The 22,140-nt window shown below is 40.9% G+C and overlaps 1 long non-coding RNA gene across 13 annotated transcripts in view; it reads left to right on the forward strand.

Moving 5' to 3' along the window:
• The first annotated feature begins 2,335 nt into the window (after positions 1-2,335).
• The window catches only part of LOC137859459 (uncharacterized), a 58,469-nt gene continuing 38,664 nt past the window's right edge, over positions 2,336-22,140 (forward strand). For 4 of the 13 annotated variants that reach the window (XR_011098298.1, XR_011098293.1, XR_011098295.1 and 1 more), the window contains exons 1-4: positions 2,338-3,167; positions 3,269-3,392; positions 14,144-14,298; positions 16,371-16,449. This is a non-coding gene — a long non-coding RNA (uncharacterized lncRNA). Of the gene's footprint in view, positions 3,168-3,268; positions 3,393-14,143; positions 14,299-16,370; positions 16,450-22,140 lie in introns of all 13 variants that reach the window. The other 9 variants (XR_011098287.1, XR_011098290.1, XR_011098291.1 and 6 more) reach the window with 4 other exon arrangements.

Here is a 22,140-nt window from a genome sequence, read left to right on the forward strand (position 1 = left end):
GCGGAGTGGCTGCTGCATGTGGTGATGGAGCCTTTTGCTCTGCCTCCAATTAGTGTAAGATTCAAGTCACTCGTCTGGATTTCTCTCCCGCACGTGCACATGCCTGCACACAAAGTGATGATGACAGCAAAGCACAAGATGGGAAGTGCAGCTGTCAGGAGTTTCTTGACTAGCATGTGGAAGATGGGGAATGGCCATAAGAATTGGGAGGAGGAGGGAAAATCCCTTGTAAAGAAAAACAAAAAGAGGGGATCTTCTAAGGCTAGAGACAGTGGAAAGAAAATAAAATAGTGTGGAGGATGAAGAGGAGGCGAAAAAAGGGAGAAACCAGAAAAAAGCTCAGGAGATATTGATGCTGCGGAGTCACGGGTATGCATGGCTGCTGTGTGCTAATTTCCAAGTTCAGTTTTAATTTCTGCTGCAGAAACGTGATGCGAAGCTTTCAGACTGATGAAAGATGGGGGTGAAGTTGAGTGAGGAAGCTAGCTGGGGGCAGCTGAGAAGAGGAGTAGGAAAATAGATGGGGAAAATCTCTCTGTCTGCTAGCCTTCTCTGTGCAGTGTGCAGGCAGAGAGCACCATTTACAGTTTAAGTTTAAGAAGTTTTATTAAAATAAATAAATAAAGGCATTTGCTATAAGTTCGGAGATGTCCCTGGGATCACACAAGGTTTCCCTTGCTACTCTTACATTTGCAACACACTCTAAGGGAAGGGAGGACTAGGGGAACCGCAGTCACCGTTGCCTTATGGGGTTGTGTTCCCAAGGGAGAAAGATCAAGGAGAAGTCAGGTGTGAAAGAGCAGAGGCAGGATGAAGAAAGTGCTGACTCTGAGGGAGCCTTACAGGTCTTTGAAGTGGGGCTGGACCCACCTGGTCCTTAGCTGTGGGGTTGAGCCTGAAGGCTAGTGAGCAGCAGGAGGATGCTGAGGTACCCTCACTGCTCAGCAGCTGAGAAATGTCTCTGAGACTCCCAAAGTAGGACCACAGAGAGGTCATTGCAGGCACAGGCTTTTCAAGTTACCTGTTTCTCTTTTGCAGCTTTCAATTTGGTAGTTGAGAACTTAAATTAACCCTTGAACTTTTGTCTCTAAGCTTCTCTAGGTACACATTTAAGCCCAGATCAGTCTAAGGCTTGCTGTCTCTCTGGAAGAACAAATCCAGGTAAGGCAGCATATGCAGCCTGCGCACCTTTCCAGCAGGGATGTGTTAGGAAATGGCTGCAAAATGCTGAAAGCCACCAGGGCACGCCAGGGTCAACCCACCAGTCTGAAAGAGTCAGCCTGGCTTAGTGCCATCAGTGACAGCTCACAGGCAGAAATTCCCCAGGTTTATTCACCTGTCCACTATGAGCTAGAGGTAAACTGTGGGGAGATAGCTCAGGTTTTATCCCAAACTGCCTCACTGAACAGTGACAGCCTCACATGTTAAAGCAGGTGGCACCACTATTAGGATAAAAACAAACAAACAAAAAAACGAAAAACAGGAAGATTTTGAAACAGAGCCTGGCTTCAGCCTGGTACTTCAAGATTGGTTTTGAAGAGTCAAATGTGTCCAAACATGTTCTCTTCAAGGTGAACCACTTCTGTCCCTGTTGTTTGCATACAATATTTGCACCTTCTTATCTCACTGAAACCTCCCTTCCTCCCTCTCCTGGCTCCTCTCTCCCCGATGCAGTGTTCCTTCAGTCACTAACCTGGCAGGTACCCATGAAATACAGTGTTAGTTCAAGGACATGTACTAATAAAATAAACGTATCACCTGGTCGATATGCTTAACATTTTGTGCCACAGATAAAACCAGAAGGAGCTGGTGAAGCAGCAGCAATGTTTACGGAGTAGTCACACGTTACTGAGCAACGTAGACGGGCAGGATTCATCCCTGGTCAGTCCTCTCTTGCTGTTGTATTTCTCCAGGGAAGTGTGTTTTATTCATCTGCCTGTGGAGTCCAGCTATTAATAGGGTTCTAAAGTGCACCAAATTGGCCATTGGCGGTCCTATTAAGATACATAAGTGCATATTACTTATTTTATAGTTTGTGTGTAATTTGAGCCTTTCAAATTTCCCTTGAAAGTCTTAGCTTAGCTACTTACCATCACCTTAAGCAAAGGTCATGAAGTTCAGGGTATGTTTGCTGTTGGGCTCCCTGCTGTAAGGTGCCGTTGGGCTACAAGTCTGTGTGCATGCAGGACACAAACTGCTGGAGGCTGTCAACGTGTGCTGGGGAAGCATCACGGCGGTTGTTGGTGACAGCCTAGTGTTTTAGACGGGCTGTTTGTCCAGCCAGCTTTGTCTGTGCTTATTGTCTTTGTTGTTTCACAGCTGACAGACCTGGGGACAGTATGCAGCAGCTTTGTTTTGTACTTTTCATAGGGCAGTTGGAGAGGACTCCAGGCTAATCTAAGATACCTTGAGGGCTTGCTGACAAACCTGCACCCCATGCTAAAAAATATAACTTGGTTCCATCTCATCGGATATTGCTGGTTTGAGAAGGGACCACCAGAAACAGCCTAGCTGGCTGTCCTCTGCCTTGCCTGAGCACAGTAGGACTGCCTGGACCCCTGGGCAGTTGGCCCCACTCTGGCTGAGCACTTTCCCAAGTGAAGGATCTGGGTAAGCCTGTGCTGGCAATGCAAAAATCACTCTTCAGAAGAAGACTACGTCTTCAGGAAGAGAAAAACATGATATTTTATGGGGGACATAAGTGCCCCAGTTACATATACTTGCATCATGCTGCTCAGATGGTACATGCTACAGCTCTTCTGCCTTCTGGCTGTGCATATTCTGAAGACCCTGATCACCTTGGCATGAATTATTGAGAGGAACTGAACAAATGCTTAAAAACAAGAAAATGTGTCTGTGATCCAAGAAGCTTTTTAAGCATCTCTTTAATTCCTTCTTCATCATATTGCCTGCTGCTTCCTAAACAGTGTGGATGTTCTTGTCCGTGCTTCCATTAGCACTGTACGTGAATTCTTAAGCTGACTGTTAACATCCTTCAACTAGGAACAGACTTCCCGTAAGGGGAATTATTACACAATTATGGCAATTTTGTAACTTTTTCTGAGGCATCCAGTGGTGGTCGCTCAGTGCAGGCAGGGCTTTGGTTTATAGTGACTATTGGCATGGAAATGTGCAGGAGCATCTTCTCTTGGAGCTGTCTTGGGTAGGTAAGTAATAGTAGAATTAAGTAGAGTGGGTACAGGAACAAAGCCAGAGGTTCCTTCTTCTTCTTCTTATTTTTTATATATATATTTTTTTTTTCTTGGAGGAGCTGCAGTTCAGTTTCAGTTGGGATACTTCATGAGAAGGTAATGAAGAAATCAGAGAGAGCAATGTGAACTGACCTAGGCTGGAGAAAAAGGCATTGGACAAATTATCGTTCCTGTTTTCTGGTGAGTGTGTAATATGTCAAAGGCCTGCTTTATGTTTCATAGCCATACTATCATCAATATTGTTGATACCTTTACCACATGTATGCTGTTTGAAATCAATAGAAAGAAAAAGGATTTCCTGTAATAATAGTTATATTACCAGGCGGGAAGACTTATGGATCAACACCAATGAACAAATGAACATTTTGGTTCCTGTTATTTGTTCTTTTGATCACATTAGAGTTTAGTGTTAAAATAGGTCATGTGCAGAGTGCTGTGCAAACATACCAGAGCAGACCTTCAGCTAAGTTGTCATGGAGCCATCGTTTTCCCTGGTAAACCAATTTCATGCCTCTCTGGCAGCTCTGTGATCCTTTTTCCTGGGACAGACTTTTCAAATAACTGGAAGGAATGATGTGGTGGGATGTGGGAAGAGGTGACGTGCAACAAATGATGACTCAAAGGTGTTTTTTACCATGTCAAGAACAAGTAATAGAAGTCACTTCATGAAGAGATGACATTTCTCCTTGGGTATGGAGAGATGAGAGTTTTGGGGATGCTTGTGGGAAGATGGGATAGTGTCTGATAGTAGTTTTGCTATAGAAAAAGAGCCAGGTTGTGTTCATGGGAATGAGATTGCCATCTCAGATCATTCTGGGTTCATTGACCATCAGTGCTGTTAATATTGAATGCTTTTAACATTGTGAAAAGGAGAGGGAAAGCCAGTGGTTAAAAAATAATAATAATAACAAACAAACCAAAACAACTGGGGAAGCAAAATATTTAAATGCAATTGAGCCCCTCTAATTGCTGCTTCTGTCACATGAAGTATCACAAAGCTCTTCTGTATGGTTGTTAAGAGATTTAGGAAAGGGAGTGACTCAGAAACATGAGATAAAGTGGCAGATCATGAAGTCTTCCTAAATAATTAGGAAATATAACCATATCTCTATAGCACCTTCCTTTCCCAAAGCTCTTCTGAACTGCAGCTTATCAATGGGGATCACTTTACTCACCGAATACAGCAGGTGGAAGACCACACCTCTTTTATGGAGCACAGCCAACTAAACATCCATTTGGAGCTAGAAGAGTGCAGCTTGTCTTTGCTGGTTGGGGGTTGTTGACAGAGAGCATGTAATGAGGGTACAAGCACTCCCCAGGGCTTAGCCATCTCCTGCAAAAGGGCTGTCAGACACCCAGTGACCATGACATTTTGAGGAATTCATTGTCAGTTTTGGCTCTGGTATACAGCTTCTCTGAGTGTGTACTAGGGAAAAATGGCATACTGCTAACATTTTTTTTCCCAGTTTAAATCTGGTCTCAGTCAATTAAGTATGCAAAATCTGCAAGGATCTTGGTAACACTGCAGTGGGCAGTATCCAGACTTGCAAAGGAAGCAATTCATGTACAAAAGAGAAGGGATGAAGTATCAGACAAGAGTTCCTCCTGCCTTACTTTCACTTACATTTCAGTGCATCACATTCTCCTGAGTACAGGTAATCCAGACAATAATGCAGCCTCTATTTCTCTTGGATAGCAGCAAAATATCTGAAGGGGAATCAAGAGCCTGATCTATAGCAGAAACAAAGAACTGCAAATGCAAATTCAGTTAAATTTAGAGCGACACAGATCTGGATTTGATTTCACTTATACCATTTCCAAAACAATATTACAAGTTCAATGTGTGAAATGTGTATTGATTCTGAACAGAAATGTGCATACACATTTTTAGTACGGTTTTGTTATTCCATTAAAAAAAAAGCTAAATTAATGTTTCTGGATGTTTACATGAGCCCCAAGGAAGTGTAAAAGGATGGCTTCAGGATTTCCTTTCAAATAATACAAACCTTTTGGTTTAGTGTGGCATATGGATCAGCTTGAGGTCAACGGAGAGTAGGAATCAATAGATCGCTTTGCCAGGCAGGTCTCTGACAACATGGGGGATGCTCAGCTGAGAGCGAGTGGAAGACCAAGAGAATATTCATCAAACAAAAGTGTAACAGATACAATTTGATGAGGAGTCTGGCCTCATGGGTTCTTGCATTGGAAATAACAAAAGTCTGGGACGGTTTTAATCTTCTATTTCAGACTACTGAGGTGCTGTCCCTGCAGCTACTGGCAAATTCCCAATGCACTGAGACATAGGTCATCTCCCATTATCAAGCTGGTAATAAAGAAATCTGCATGGGGGACTTCATGGAAGACAGCCAGTCAGATCTGGTTTGCATTTGTCCAGAGAGAGAATTTCCTTTGCTACGTATTGGCGTCTGCCTAACATGAGCGAGATGATGGAGGAAGGCTGTCTGCAATGAACCAGACTCACTCTGGGCAGATAAAATAGAAAGGCAACAGAAGGGACTTTAGTGCAATCTGGAAAAGAAATAAATAAATAAAAAGGGGATTAAAGTGATAATTTTTAGTTGACAGCCTTTGTTTGTAAACTACAGCCATCTAATGGGGAAACTGATTTTCCTGGATAGCATATATATGCTGCCCTGGAGTCACTTGATTAAATAATGGATGCGAAATGAAAGTACAACTGCATGTAGGATGAGAAAGTACATGGTCTGTCTCTGGCACCCCACCCCACCCTCCCTTTTTTTTTGTCTTGAATTAAACCAGTCCAACCAACACAATTCTGAGGGGGGCGGCTGGTACATAATGCTGCTTCACATCTGCTGGTGGGGGGCAGGACAGACTTCTTGGAGGTGCTTCCTCAGTTTCAGTTACAGGTACTAGAATAGCCTGGGTGCCACTGGTCTAAATGATTGGTGCTGTGCCACAGAGAGGTCCTGGAGAAGTGCAGGAGAAGGACTGAAAGCCGATGATCATCCTTTCAGGGATGTAAATGAGTGGTTATCCTCTTGTAAGGTAAGATGTTAAAGACATAAAAGTGATTAGAGGAAGCAACTTGCTCAGGAGGAGAGAGGAGTGTGTAGGAGAGTACTGCAGATGGGAATCTGTAGTACATCATAGACACTAAGGGACACAAGCTGTAAGTAAGAAAGAGAACTAGGGTCTTTACCTGGCACGGTCTTTACTGTGAAGACGTGGCCTTCACAACACCAATCATCTGCATCATGACTTAGTTTATATAATGGTAAGCAAAAAAGTTTTCCAGGTGGTCTGTTGCATCTGGAAGTGTTTGTGCGAAAGGTTATTGTCAATGCAGATTGGTGGAAATGGGGCTTCTTTTCTATTGGATACAGTGAGAAATGAGATCTTCAAAGGGGCAACGTTTTCTGAATGTGAGTCAGATTTATTCCTTTCCCAGTAAATCAGCCTGGATCAGGGATGGGGCAGAATAAAGCCTCCAAGGAGCACAGCATTGTCTCCTGGGTTATAGATAGCCAAAAGAGAGAGAGCCATTCTGGTCAAGAGATACATTAACTCTTCATCTTTCCAGGTTTCATCTCATGGAGTTTGTACGAGGGCTGCACTGACTTCCCAAGCAGTCTGCGTGAAGGAACTCAAGGAGAGAAGGAAGTTATTTCCTGTCCTGAGGAAGAAAATGCCCTCTCTGAGTCATTCAGCTCAGGGTAGCCCAAGAGGCAGCAAATGAAGAAGTGCTCCACGCTCACTGAATAGATGTGGAGCCCTATAAATAAATAAGGTAGGTGTGGGCAAATGGGGAGACCTCAATGTCTTCCTGAAATCTGTGTCAGAAACCACATCAGCATGAAAAGCAAATGGGGCAGAGCTGCCCTCTCCCTATTTCTACAGTCTGAGATGACCTCTCCTAGTCAGAGTGCTCTGCGTTGTGGAAGAAGCACAGATTTTTTTTGGCATTTGAGATATGCCATAAGCCATATTGAAAGAAAAGGGTAACAAGGGCTTAACACAGAATGAGCTTCTGCGCAGCAGCAAACTTCATCAGTCGTGTTCTGTGCTTTCATTTTGTAATCAGACCTTCAAAGTCAGCTTTGGTTTACTTGACATAATTATTATAATAGAGCTAATTTTGGGTACAGCTTGTTAAAGTAGGAGGCTTGGATATTTGGCATTCAGGTCAATATTCCATACATAGATATTCCCTGTCTCAGCACAGTGCTTCTTAGTGTCATGCTCAGGAATAGGCTAATGTTATATTTTCAACAGGGCAAGATTATTTAGATCTACTCACCACCAAACACACTTTGTTTTGAAGAGCCATATTTAAATTCATAGGAAGCAGAGAAGACTGCTCATGTGAAGGGTTGCCTCACAGCAATATGCAGTTAAAATGAAATTAACCCTTTGGGAGATCTAACTTGTTTATGATTTTTTTGCTTCCAGCTCAGTGGAGCGTGAAAAAGATCCACTCCCTCCCTGAAACCCAACCCAAGTACTTATGTGCAGACTAACTCAGAGAAAAGCAGCGCATAAAAGTCTAACAGCTGAAATGTATGGCTTTATCTCTGTGCCCACATTAATAATCCAGTCCTTTCCAAGAATTTCATATATCTGTACATGTTTGTGACAGTTAAGTTTATAGAGCCACGGGGATTTATAACAGATCCATAAATGTCTTCCTTAAGTAACTGTTAAAATGCTAATTAGTTAGGAAATAATTTGGCTTTTCAAATTATAATAATTTGGCCTCAGCCACTAGGCTTATGTAATGTTTTGGTGCCTTGATAGAAAAAATAAGTGTTATATAAAATTGCCATCATCATCATCAATAAGCTTACAGAGGAAGAGCTTCTTCTCTCTAAAATATTTTCCATTTTTGCCACAAAAGGCATTTCTTTTTCTGCATAAATATTTGAGTGGAAGATTTTTCATTATTTTAGAAGGGACACTGCTGCCGTTGCCTTTTTACACAAAGGAAAGTCAGACAAGAAAGAGGTTAAATGATTTATTTTGGTTTCTGTCAGGGTGGTGATGAGAGATGTGCATGCTGGCAGATGTGACCTCGGACACTGATGTTCTGGGCACCTCGAAGTTGCCTGGCTGCAGAGGAGTAGGACCAAGCATGAGAGAACAGGCTGTGTTTTACACAACTTTGGACTGCGTTGGGTCACAGGCTCCCACATGCCTGCAATCTGCTGGGTATGCTAAAATATGCTTCAGTGCCCAGCATATCTCAGCTCACAGGGTAATGTAACTTCTTAGTGCCTTGGTTTCTTATTAGTATATTGTTATTATTATATTAGTATATTATATTATCAGCTGTATTAGTTAGGATCCCTCTCCAGAAAAATGCTATGAAATTGAATTCACTTACAGTGGGAGGAGACAAGAAGTTGTAGAAGTGCAGTTACCTGTGCACATCCCGCTGAAATATGCCTACAAGGGAGTACACCTGAGCCTAGAGACAATCAAAAGTCATGTTGTTATTATGGGTATTATTACTATTATCATCATCATCTGATAACAATTTATTTTGCTTAGGAATTTTGTGGCTGAATAATTCAATGACTATTTCTGGACTGCTTGTGTTCCCATGCAGGTGTGTCCATCATATCAGGGTGTGTGTAAAAGATTGCTGCTTGATAGTCTGTGTGTGTGAAGAGATCAGAAGCTTGGAGACTGGTAGGCAAGCAAAAAGAAGTCAAGGTAAACACTTTGCTGCTTTTTGAATGGTCTTTATTGAAAACTTACTGAAGGCAATACAAATCTTTCTATTGTGTAAGGTGAGGATTTTATCAAAGAGCAGATAGTCATCATTACACTTGAATTTGAAACATGGCAGTACTTCAGAGTTTTCAGCTCCTATTTGCTGAACATGTAATGAGATGATAACTGATTATCAAAAGTGACATGAATAATTCTTCTGAGATACGTGGGACTGAAAAATTTGCCGCTGGCTCTTACTGGTATGGATAGGGATACAGGGCTCCATGTTTTGCCTCATCTCTATATTAGTCTAATACACTCTTATGTACTTTAAATGGAGCAAGAAGAGTGAAGTTTAGGATACTGAGACATGCCACTAGTGCATGATCTGGGGTGGGGGGCGAGCCTGACATATCATCATTCCAAGTCTGCCTTCGTTTAATAGCATTTTCAATATGTAACAAAGGTGATTCTGTATTTTTATTTTTTATAGATCTAATTCTATTAGTGTGAGGGGGAGCTTTATGATGCAGTTATATTTTATTACCATTTATATAGCAATAGTGTGGTAAGATTTCAGAGCTATTAACTGTGATTGCCCAAACTCGGTGAGCTATGGATGGAAACTGATGAAAGGAACCGACACAGCCAGAGTTGTACCTTTTTCTTCGGTCCCTTTGTCCCTTCCAAATATAAGGATAAAACAAAACAAAACAAAAAAATAATCACATCCAGGGTGCTTTGATATAGGTTAAATTCACTTAGATGTCTGTCAGATTGTAGCAGTTTATGCATCTCCACCGCAATGGGAAACTTTCATTTGATTTCCAAGGAGCTTGAGTTTGGTTTCCTATTAAATTAAGTTGTTAGAGTGTTAGTGCCTCTGAAAACTGTTACTGAACTCTTCCATCCTCCTCCATTCAATTTCATGCCTCTAATTTCTATGCTTCTAATGAAAGGGATGTTTACTACCAGACATCTAACTTGAACTGATCTGGCAAGTTGCTGAGAAATGTAGTTGCAAAACATTTGATATGAATGAAGTTTTCTCCATGAAAAGGTCTTATGTCAAAAGTGAAGACAGCTCTCTGCTTTTGCTCTTCTTAAGTACTGGATGTTAGACATTAATAATTGAACTGGAAATATAATTACAGGATTATTAATCAGATGCATTTTTTTCAACTTGGGGAAAAAAAAAAGAAGGCCAAGTGAAACATGAAAGTCCACTGGGAAAAACTGCCAATTAAAACAATTAAAAGAGGATGTGGAATTCTTAATTCTTACACTTGTCTAAAAAGATGATTGACTAGGCTTAACTCTCCTGGGAGTGGGTGTACTGGCCAGTTTTTTATTTGCCTCTTAAGATCAAATGTTTCTATTTCTTTTATGAGGCACAATTAATTTCCTTTGCAGCAAACTTTACTTATTATGATATGGGTAGCTGATCAAGTTTAAAATGTTTGATCAGGTTAAGCAATGCCTGTCATTTACCATTCCCACTCATGGAGAGAAGCACTTATTTCTTCCACTCTCATAACATTCTGCAGACAGACTTTCTGACAGCTGAAGTGTAGCCAGTAAATTTCTTTTCCATTAGTTGCAAATTGTACAATAATATACTAAGGTAATTACACCATAAATCTTCTTGCCATGAAGTTAGGCTCTGCGGTACACACTCATAAAATTGTGCAGTAGCAAATAAAATCCTTGCATCTGTATATATTAGTCTTGCAGTAACTTTTTTGAGGGTGGTCTAAAATACTGCCAAGGGGAAACTGGGAGGAACCTGGAGGAATTCAATGGTTCTTGTTTTTCATGAGAGGAGCTATAATAATTAAGGACTTCAAAAATCAGAGTTACCTTGTAGCCATACATGGGGCAGAGCACAGATTATTGTCAGCAGTATCTTTAGATATGCAGTCTGAACTGGAATATAATCTCTGGATCATCCAGGGTATGAGGAGTCTTAGCTGAAGATCTGCGTCTAATACAAACTGTGTTGAAGCACTTAAGGAGCCTACCCAATCCAGATAGAATACCTCTGGGCTGAATCTGATCATTGCCTGTCTCTAAAATGCTTTAAAGATAAAGAAAACACAAGCAAGAATATTTGCACTCAAAGAAATATCCACCAGTATGTCTGTTCTTGCTTCCTTCTTAGTTCCCTAGAAAACAGCAAACAGGTACTGTAACTAAAATGTCTTTCAGCACCTGAGAGCATTTGAGACAGTCTTCCTTCAACCTGTGGTAGGTATTTGCACCCACGTAGCCTCAGACCTTTCTCTGGATTAGGAGCATGTGCTTAAAACTTCGGTACTGACCCAAGGCAATGAAAATTACATGTACACTTTGCACAGCATCTCTTCTGCCCTTCCGCTTCTCCAGATGAGCTACCAGATCCCTAGGAAGCCAAATTTTGCTGAAGATCAACTCTAGGTCTATCTCATCAGTTGCCTAGCTGGGTAACCTGAGCTAAGAACTGCAGGTTGGATTTACAAGAGCCCATGTCAGGTTTAATTTGCTGCACTGTGCGTGGCTTAGTGGTGAGAATGTGTGAGCTTTGCTCCCTCCCCTCCCTTCCCAGAGGAAAACCATTCACTCCTGCATAAGGGACAATATTTACAGAGGTCAAGTTATTTACAGGACCATTCTTATTCTTTTTTTTTTTTTTTTTCTTTTTGGGAGGTGGGGGAGGGCTTGGTGGCACAAATGGACAGATGGATTCATGGTAGTGATAACACTGCTGGAGGAAACAGCGCAGAGGCAGGGTGCAGGGCAGGAAAAGCTTTGGTTAAAAAGGCCTGCATTGCAGCTTCCCCTTCTGCCTCACACTGAGGACATGGGCCTCTGCCAGGGATCAGGCAAGACCACAAGTATCCTTCAGTGTAGGATCATTTTAGGTGAACAGACTTTGCTATTCTGTGAATAATTACCCTCACACAGGCTGCATCTTCGACTGGGTCTGGAGTGACTGAGTAGTGTGAAATGGGCATTTGACTTGTATTCATCTGGGAACAGGGCATGTAGGAGCACTGGAGAGAGATTTTTCCTGCACATCAATGCCCAGGAAGTACATTTGATTATATTCACTATATTTGGTGTGATTTGCTGCACTCGGATATTCAGCTGCAATTAGGTGGTTAGAGACTCATCATTTATCTTTGGCTCTGTGCTGTCTATCATTCTGTTCCCCCATAAGTCTTTGCTTATGGCATCATTCTGAACGTTTTGATTAGGAAATATCCCTGACTTGGAGCTGTTGTTGTTGGTAGGATTTTTGTGTGCATCTCCTGTCAGTATCTAAATCTCTTCTATTCAAGGCTCTTTAGAGCACTTGTCTCTCAAATGATGATTATGTCTCCTGTCTTATTCAGAGATCTCTCAGAAGCCTTCTCTGACATTAGACCCCAAGAATTTTTTTTGTTCCCTGCTATCTGAACATGTTCCTTGGTGAATGTCCTAATTTTCTTTTTCTTCCACTAGGGTTTCTTAGGATGTTCAGATTCTCCTAAATCATCTCCTCCTGCTTTCCTCCTTCCTAAAAAGGCTCACATTCTTGGTGCCCTTATTATGTTGAAAATGCTTTGAATTTGATTCTGCACTCACTGCTCTTCCTGCTTTTCAGTTCGCTCTTTCATAAACAATTAAATAAGAGAAAAGCAGGGAACATTTAATTGTGTTTGTGGTGGGGAAAGGACTTGTTAGGTAAGACACTGTGGGAATGGCAGTGGGGAACCTCTGCTCTTGAGGGAGCTCTTTTACAGGTCAGGTAATTTAAATGCAGCTCTCAATTCTCTGTGCTTTTAACTGATGAGAGAGGCCAGTAAGTGGACGGACTTCTCCCGGCCCACATCCTTCTCTCTGGAAGATTTAATCTTGTTTAGCCTTGGTCTGATATGAACGTATGGCTCATTGGGGATATCTCCTGCCAGGTAAGGAAACCTGAACAGACCACAGGTAAAGCTGATCTATATCCATATAGAGCTCAGTCACCCTGTAGATTGATCACCCTGTGCAGGTTTATGGGTTTATGGGAACATTTTACATATGTCTATCACTCTGTTTCATTCTGTATCGCAGCTGCCATTCCCTATGAAATGCCCAGGATGGTTTCATTTAATGATGAAGTTGAGTACTAGTAAGAATAGATTCACCCAGGATAGGAACTCTAACCTAAGCCTTATACTTGTACCATGCTGAAGAACACCATGGAAGACATTGGGGAAGTGATGGACAGAATCCAAGCAGTTCATGTCCATACACAAATCACAAACAAATCTCGGTCTTAAGAAGCTTTTTATTTGCATCTCATTCTTCTTCACTTGTGGAGTCAGCATGTATTTTGCCTGGAAATAGAACTCACCCAATCACTGGAGATACTAATGTCACTATGAATCTTCCAAGATTAAAGACTCTAAGACTCTCCTTTAAAAAAAAGTAATAGTAAAAAAGAAAATTCTGCCATGCTTTAAGCTATGCTGATGAAGTTGTGATGTGGATGGAGCTATGGAGAGATTTGACTTGACAGTCATAGTGCTTTTGAAATCTATGGATCTACTTCAGTTATACCCTCCTGCTGATGAAAAATGAATGAGGCTGTAAAGCTGGGCATTTTGTGGAATTTAGCATAAAAGAGCATTAGCTCCTCTTTCCCTGGGATATCCCTTTATGCATCTCTTAATCTTCCTATAAATTCAGACTTTTTTGTTTCACTGTTTAGGCAAGTGTGGGTGCTACATTAAGTCTGTGACACAGATATAATAGTGGAGGGAAACCGAGCAGGATTTTAAATGTTTTCCTTCTATTTCTTTGAGATATTTTATAAGATTGGTTCTGTCTGTCCCTTAGATGTTAAAGATGCAAATTGTTTATTTTAATAGCTCCAATCACCTGCACAAAATTCCCCATGTCTTTTAACCAACAAGCCAAATCCCATGGACTTCTACTGCAAAAGAAATAAAAGCAAAGCCAAACCAAACCAAAACTTGTTAAACAAGTAAATGCATATGAACTTCCTCTGATAAACGTTTGCAGTTACTTTTGGAATAGCCAGTTTATTACAAATGCTATAAGTATACTAGTGAAATTAAATAGTAGGAAGTGAACAACGTGAAGCTAGCAATTAATCTCTGTGTATCCAAAGCTGTCGTGAGTAAAAAAAAAAAAAAGAAAAAAAAGAAAAAAAAGAAAAAAAGTTTTGGGAAAGAAAAAATATGTCTTTGTTTTTGTTCCAGAGATGGATCAGAGCCTCCTTACTGTCTGAAGTCTCTGCTCTGCTTTACTTTCACCATCTGGTTCCAGAGAAGCCAAACCAAATCATTTACTGCATATCTTGCCTTGCCGTAATTTACATTTGGCATCAGGATGCAGCTGTACTGACTCTTCCCAAGTAAGTCAAGGTCATTTTCATCAGTCCATGTTTAAATAATCCTTGTGTTTTCACTTTCTCTTAGTACACATCCCACTAGACCATTAAACTATCGTCATGTTGGGTTTCTATGAAATTTGTCATTTTTCCTGAGGCTGGTGAAATGAGTGATGATGACATCCTTCTTAACAAAAACATCTATCATTTAAAATCCCACATGTCCCCTGAGCCTTCAGAACTGTTAAAAGTCAATATAAGGCCTTTATCTTGACATTAGTTCGTGAAGACTGAAAGTAGTGTTTATGTGGAATCCAAAGGGACCCACCAGGTATGTGTTAAAATCTGAACTATCAGAAGTCCAGTTCCACTAGTGATCAGACTTTACGGTAATCCACATCAATTCTGTGCAATTAGGGGAGATCAAATAAAAGTTTTTCTGTTTTCTTCTAAGAAAAAAATGCTTAGTGGGCAAGGAATCTGGGAAGTTTTGCTTAATGAAATTGAGTTTTCTCTGTCTTAGAATTCTTGTCTATTTCTTACAATTGATGAAGTATTAAATACAAGACTCAATTTGTCTTCTATTTCTATGATGGAATTCACCTAATTGAATAAGTAAGAAACAAGTTTAAATCAGCCAATTCTTAACAAAAAAAAAAAAAAAAAAAAGAAAAAAGAAAAGACTGAGATGGCTGCAGCAGGTATAAGATAAAGGTATAATGTTTGCAGGTGGTGCAAACATTATATTTTGTAATATCCAGACACTAACCAAATCTGGGAGAAGTATGGGAAAAGACAGACTGGGAAAGGTTGAACTTGCAGAGGTTTATAGGCAGAGGTGAATAGGCAGAGGTTTTTCAAACAACCCTAAACATTTTCCAGACTCATCAGAAGTTATCAGAAAGTTATTCCATTTTGTGTGTGTGTGTTGTTTTACCCTTTTGAAGTCATACTCTGTTTCCTGATTGTTCCTACAGGGATAATGCAGGGCCCTTCCAGTGAGAGGTGACACTTTGGCAAGGATTCAGAGGGTTGAAGATCGTTCACTAATAAACTCTAATAATCAACAGCATTAAGAATTAGAATAAACACATTCAGCCTGTAGTACGCCTTGATCCAAAGGATATACTTACCCATCCTTCATGTCAGTCAGGGTGTCAGGTCATTTCACAGGTGGTAGGGCTGCGACAAGCGTTAAGCACCACTAAGGAAGCACTAAGATGCTGTTTTTCTACAACAGACTTCCTTAGTCTTAGATCTTAGTAACAAAAAGGAATCCTAGGAAATCATAGGGCAGTCCATATAAGAAAAAGAAAAAAAAATAAATCTGTGCAGGAGACTTGCAGAAAACTATCACAACTAGCATTGGGAATTCATGGTAATGTAAATATCAATTTGCATGATTAAATTTAAAATCTCACAGCTGCTTGGTTCAGTATAGTTTATACAGTTACATTTTGTGTATGTGTGTGCGTGTGTGTGTGTGTGTCTTATACTTCTGAGTATATTAGCCAATTTCAGCTAAATCAGATGAAGGGGCCCAGGATTGTAGGACTTGGGATAATTCAATTCCCATGAGGTTTTTGGAACACAACAACTACAGATTGTGCCAAAGTGAAAACTAAGCGCTCTGAGAAATTGTATTTGTTCCTTGGTTGTGCATCACTTACAGGATATTCTCAAAAGAAATGAGGAGACCACAGGAAATGCTTTTAAGCTGATATGCCGGAGGCTTAGAGCTGTGTTAGCTTTCTGATATGGGCAAAAGTCGCTTTAGAGTGCTTTGATGGTGTAGCAATGCTACTTGTAAGATGATTTAATCCAAACTTTTCTGTATTGTCTACATTCTTCCTGGTAAAATATCGCAAACATGGAGTAAAACAGGAGAGCGGTCTCCTGGAGACACGTATGTAACATTAGAAACTAAGTCCAGGTAGAGGAAAAACCACTACAAAGCACTGAAATGAAGTGGAGCACAGCCTTAGTATGGTGAGTCATATCCTCGGTCCTTAAACTGCGGACAAGGAGGTGGGTTGGTCAGTGAGCAGCTACAGCCTTTCTGCAATTGTTCTTATTTATATAATCTGTCCATGTAGGAGCTCAGTCATAGTTGAAGATCCTTTGAGTCTGTACTGTGCAAACCTGAAAAAAAACACCTGATTCCACCTCATGGAGGTAAGTACTTTCTGCTGTTCATTTATTTATTTATTTTATTTTCATTGCACATGTCGCTGTTTCTTCATCCTTTAGTCTACTGCCCCCAGGGAGAAAAAGGAAAATATTAAATATCTCATCTTAGGCAAGAGAGAATAATTCAGAGATATTTTCACCTCAGTACAAGCCATTAGAGTTGGTTCTTTCTAGGTAAATAGTATCAGAACCCTCAGGGTATGGGGAAAAACACAGAGAGATTGAAAATTGAGCTCTGAACTCCTTTTCTAGCATGGGTGGATTTCAGAGGAGCCAAGGGCTTAAAGACAAACCAGAGTGAAGCCTGGGGAGCTCATCTGGTGTCCCTGAGGGTAAGAAGCAGGAATAAGGGAAGTGCTGGGGTTGAGCTTTCTGGTGACTCTCCAAGAGGCTGCAAAACTCTGTTCTCCAGAAATGGGCGAGCAAGCCAGGTGCTGAAATTGCAGCAAACCTGCAATAGTGGCTGCATGCTGAAGTTTTCTCATAGTGAATGATGTCTTTACTTTGCTACAGAAGGTGTTTTAGGAAGGCTGTAGAGTGGAACTGAGAGTTGGCTTGACCCTCTACTACAACTGCAGACTAAGGCTAGAGACAGAAAGAGACTAGATAGCAGAAGGACATGAGGTAGCAAAATTTCCTCATTTCTCCTACTTCATGACAAAAGAACTCCTGACCGAGAAAAACTGTCATGCTGGGAAGGGCCTGATTTGTTCTTTTAGACCTTTCTCATAATTAGCTCAGTTGTCTGCCACAACCTGGAAAGCTGCTGCTGAAAATGTATTTCTTACCTTCTTCATTACAAGAAACCACAAGTGATGGCAAATCCAACTATTGGCCAGCCTTTTATCATTGTGCAGCATTATGAAAATATTTTCTCCATTTGGATAGGCCAATGGTGCCATTGATTGCATTGTTCTCTGGCAGTTGGTGCCAGACTTATGATCCTTTAAGCCGCATGAAGATTATCTTGGTTTCTTTTCGTCTGCGTAATTTGTTTTTTGCCACTCACTGCAAGAACACATTTGGGACTACCTGTCTTTCTACCTTTGAGTATTGACTTTTTTTTTTTGTGTGTGTGTAAAGCCTATGACATGTTCAAACTGATTTAAATCACAGCTGTTGTACCAGATAGGACAAGGGTAGGAGCGATGCTGTCCCTATTTGCCTGATGGGTAGGTGGCCACATTGTGAGTGCTGTAGCATGTTGCAGAGAGGTTCAAATAACTAATCACATCTATTCCCTGATTGAGTGCATTGTATTTAATACTATGTATGAACAGGAATTGTCAAGACCTATAACAAGTTAAAAAATGTTAATAACAGACAGCCAGTGAGATAGACAACCCGAGAGGGGATCTGGTCTGACCTAATTTAAAGAGACAAGCTGTTGAATATTTTAGGCCCTGTTCTGGTTTTGCAAAACAAACAAACAAAAAAAACACCTTTGCAAAAGTATGAGAAGGCTTTACTTTGCAACCTTTGTGCAGCTTTTCTGTGTGCATTGGGGTATGGACTTCATGCACAATGGGCATTTAAATATTCAGCCACTGTGCTAAGCCATCTGGATCTCACAGTGACTTGCAGTAGCCAGCCAACAAGAGAAGATCACTGCAGCATGAATGGAGAGGAAAAAGGAGCTAATGAACATCTAAGGTTTTTAGAACTCTTAATACTCAGTATGTTTTCACATCCAGTACATGGGAAAATTATAGAGATGTGCTTTCGGAGGTATTCTCACATCATGATGACGTTGTCCTAAGCTGGTGGCCACATCAGGCCCCACAATGAGGTATTTCCTCCATTTCCTTAGAGTTGGAACGTCTGCAGGCTCCTGGTGATGCGTGTTCATTGGTCTAGCAGCAGAGTTGCCTGCAACAATGCTGGGGTCAATAGTGGCTCAGCAGGGACACAAACACATCATTTCCCTGGAGCCATTTGCTTGGAGCAGGTAGTGGGGAGAGAAGTGGGCTTTTTGCTGTGTGCTGCTGCTCTACTGTGCAGGCTGCCTCAGAGGACCAGACTTCCCCAGCATAACATTTATCCAGTATTAAGAACCTAGGAGACTTGGTGTGATGCATCTTGCATTTTCTGGCAGAATATTATGAGTAAAAATAATTAAACTGCATTTGGTGGCACACCAATGTAACAATGCGATGGCAGATCTACGGCAATACGATGACTCATTTAGTTTGAAACTTTGAGTCTTCATACAGCGTTTTGTGTAAGAAACCAGCAACGGCTGGAATCATCTTGTAATGGTAACACAAGTGTTTCCTTAGGGCCTTCCTGTGTCTACTGGACTTGATCTCTTTTGGGGTTGTCTGTGTCTTTAGGGCTTTGGAAAAGTTCTGGCAACTTTCTTTTCTGTGGTGGTTAAGCAGATGCATTTATTGCCAGAGGGCAATAAAATTAAAGAAGTCAATAGCAAATAAAGGCAGTCGCTTATCTCCTTTGGCATCTACAAAGAGACTAAAACTGAAATGGACTTTGTGCAGACATAAAATGCAGTTTGTGTGATAAAACTCCTTGTTGTTCCCAAATCAACCTATCATCTCTTCCTAGATGGAATAGAAAGAATCTAGATTACACTTGATCATGTGGTATAATATACCAGATTACAACTAGGTAACCCAGTTTAGAAGATGGTTAAACACTCAAGCACTTAAAAAAATAAATAAAAATCTAAGGATTTAAAACCTGTGTTTACAGTTAGGTATGTTGCAAATTTGTCAGGAATTGGGAGTTCCCTTTTTCTAGCTGCTGGGTGCTGAAAACTTCTGAATATCTGGCAATGGCAAATAGTGAATAAGAAAATTTTCTTGAACTGGTGCCTGAAACTTCTAAGTCTGTGAGCACTCCCAGGAAACACATCCAAGGATTTATTTGAGAATCAGCACATCATGAGACCCTCTGGGAGCCTTCCTTCAGTCCTTCATAGATTGTGAGGCTCCAGCCAGCTGGATGTAAGTCATTAAAGCTCCTTATTCTATCCATTAGTACATTCATTAATATTTCTCAGTAACTTGGGACACAACATTTCCCATGCCAAGCTTAGGAAAGTTTTCTCTTCCGCCTAATTTTGACCTAGAGACAGTTATAATGACCAAAAGCTCACCACTGAGTGGAGGAAAAATTTTTCATGAGATCTGTTTGCAGAATCTGTCATCATGTGCAAAATGGTAGAGGGCTTTCATTTTAGAGATTAAAGTCTTCCACAGAGTTGTTGACTGCAAGGGTATTTAACTTGTCATTGGGCATAGTATTCCTGTCTGAAGCTCATTGATCTATTAGCAGTAAAACAATGAATTTTTCACAATAGGCCTCAAAAAGGAAAACAAAGAAATGCAAAGAAAGACTCCTTCTGGGACCTGAGGAACTGGATAAACATGGTGTTAAATTGTCCATGTACCCCAGAGATGGGTACCAGTAGAAGACAGCCAACTTAAGCACAAATAATTGCTTTTGGGTAGAAAAACACAATCCAAGTTTTCTTCCATATGTTTGTACACACACAGTCATAGATATATTCTTATATAAATATAGATTATATATGCATGTATATATTAAAATATAAAATATATATGTATATACAACCATATATTTTAACAGTAACATCTGGGACATCAGCAGGAATCTGCAGACTTGCATTTGCAAGGGAACCTGAGGGGAAAAACCCTAGCTATTTGATTCCACCAAGAAAAACCACTTCAGTGCTAAACCCAGCAGGTCACCTAAAATGGTGACATTATTGCTGTTCTTAAAGCAAACAATAAGCAGGGGCTTCTCATCACTTACCATGCTGTAATTTAGCCTTGAGGTCAGAGGTTAAGCATTTTCTTTTTGCTCTTGGACATATGTGAGAAAATGCATTAAGTGGATTTTTTTTTTTAATAAAAACCTTTCATTCCTAAGAGGAGTTTATGGAAGAAGCAAACTAGGGGCAGCAGGAAGAGACTCAGAGCTCTGCAGGGTGTACACTGTGCTGCCAAAGTCAATATTGCCTTTCTGTACACAAAACAAGGAACCCTCAGGCTCCAAAAACAAGTACAAGAACTCACTTTCTGAAGGATTCTGTTTTAGCTTTCCATCTGGGATATAGTGTTTTGATTCTTGCATCAGTAGCACTACTGGAAGTTGACATTCTCTTCTATCAAATCGGGTATTTGTGGCATTTCTCCACTGATCAGAGGTTAACTTCTTGTCCTCTAGTTCTCTTGTATTGACTCTCATTGAAAGCTCAGTAGGACTCTTGTTGAAATCTGTCCAGACTGTGCAGGACTGCAGCAGTGGTGTAGTATTGCTGATGTCAAACCGTCTAATTCAAGAACACAGAGCAGCATGGCCAGAGGGGTTGAAGTAAGGATGGGATAGACAGTGGCACATGGGAACAGTTGGGGAATGGAGAGCGTGCATTGAATCCCATACTTTCTGAGCTTTGTTGTTCAGAGGACTCTTTTGGGACACCATGGGGCCCAGCTGCTGAAGGTGTGGGTTTGTGGGAGGATTGCTAAGCCTCTGGCACCTTGCCCAGCATGGCCTGCTCTTGAGGGTGTTTGGTACCTCCAGCTGAGCATCGGATGCCGCTGGCATTTAGATTGCAGCCAGATTTCCTCCTATGCACAGCAGCATTGATAATAATGAGCAGAAGCTCCTCTTCCTGCCATTTACCTGCCTGCTGCATCCTCTCACAGTCTTCAGCCCTGGGAAGTGGGCTCTTACCAAGTGGATTTGGTCCGAGCATGGTGCAAATGGTGTCTGTCAGAGAGGCCTGTGAAGTGCTGCCAAGCCAGGACAGGGACTCTCTTGTCCTTCCATGCTGAATTCCCCCATGCATTCAACGTGGCTCCTGGTACAAAGAAAACTCAGAGGACTAAAACACACATCTCCTGCCTGTGTCTCCTTCCTTCTCATAGTCCTTCTCCAACATTGTATGTACCTTTCCTTCCTTTGCCTCAGCTCAGAACTCCTTGTTCTTCCAGGGCTTCTGCATAGCTGAGGACTTCAAAGAGTCTGCTTAATTTGTGTTTGCACTTCTAAGTACTGAATGAAGGTGTGAGGCAGAGGCAGGTTCTTTCGGAGTATTTGTGTATAAACATGAAAGTTACAACCTTTCTGCTCCTTGCTCCTTTCATCTTTTCAGGCTCAGAGATAAAAATGCAGTTGCGTTTTTGAACTTCACAGAAAGTTTTATTAAAAGAATGACTCAGACTCAGAAGTTCTTCTGCTGAGTTCCTTTTCTCTTTTTCCATTCCTTTCCTTTCTTTTTTTTTTTTTTTCCTTCATTTTCTTTGTTTATTTTTCTTTATTTATATATTTTTTTCTTCTGCTTCCGCTGTTGCTTTCTCCTATTTACTGCTTTACAGTCCAACACTAGTTTCAGGTTATTTTGGTGGACATCGTGTTGCATTGTTGTTTTGCAGCACATCAGGGATATATAGTTGGGGGCCTCCTTGGTTAAAGACCCCAAATCTGTATAATGCGTAGCTTGTTCCACCTTTGATATGGGTGAAAATGTGTGAAAAATTGAGATTTTTAACATCATGTTGCCAGTTTGCCTCCAGACTGCTGTGGGGAGAAGTAGTAAGGACGTCTCTCCATTGACAAAAAGAGAAAGCATAGATGATTAACTTCAAGACATAATTTTCAGACTTTTTCCCATATTTCTTGGGGTAGTCA

Source organism: Anas acuta, chromosome 7 (assembly GCF_963932015.1).
Source record: "Anas acuta chromosome 7, bAnaAcu1.1, whole genome shotgun sequence".
Taxonomy (NCBI): Eukaryota; Metazoa; Chordata; class Aves; order Anseriformes; family Anatidae; genus Anas; species Anas acuta.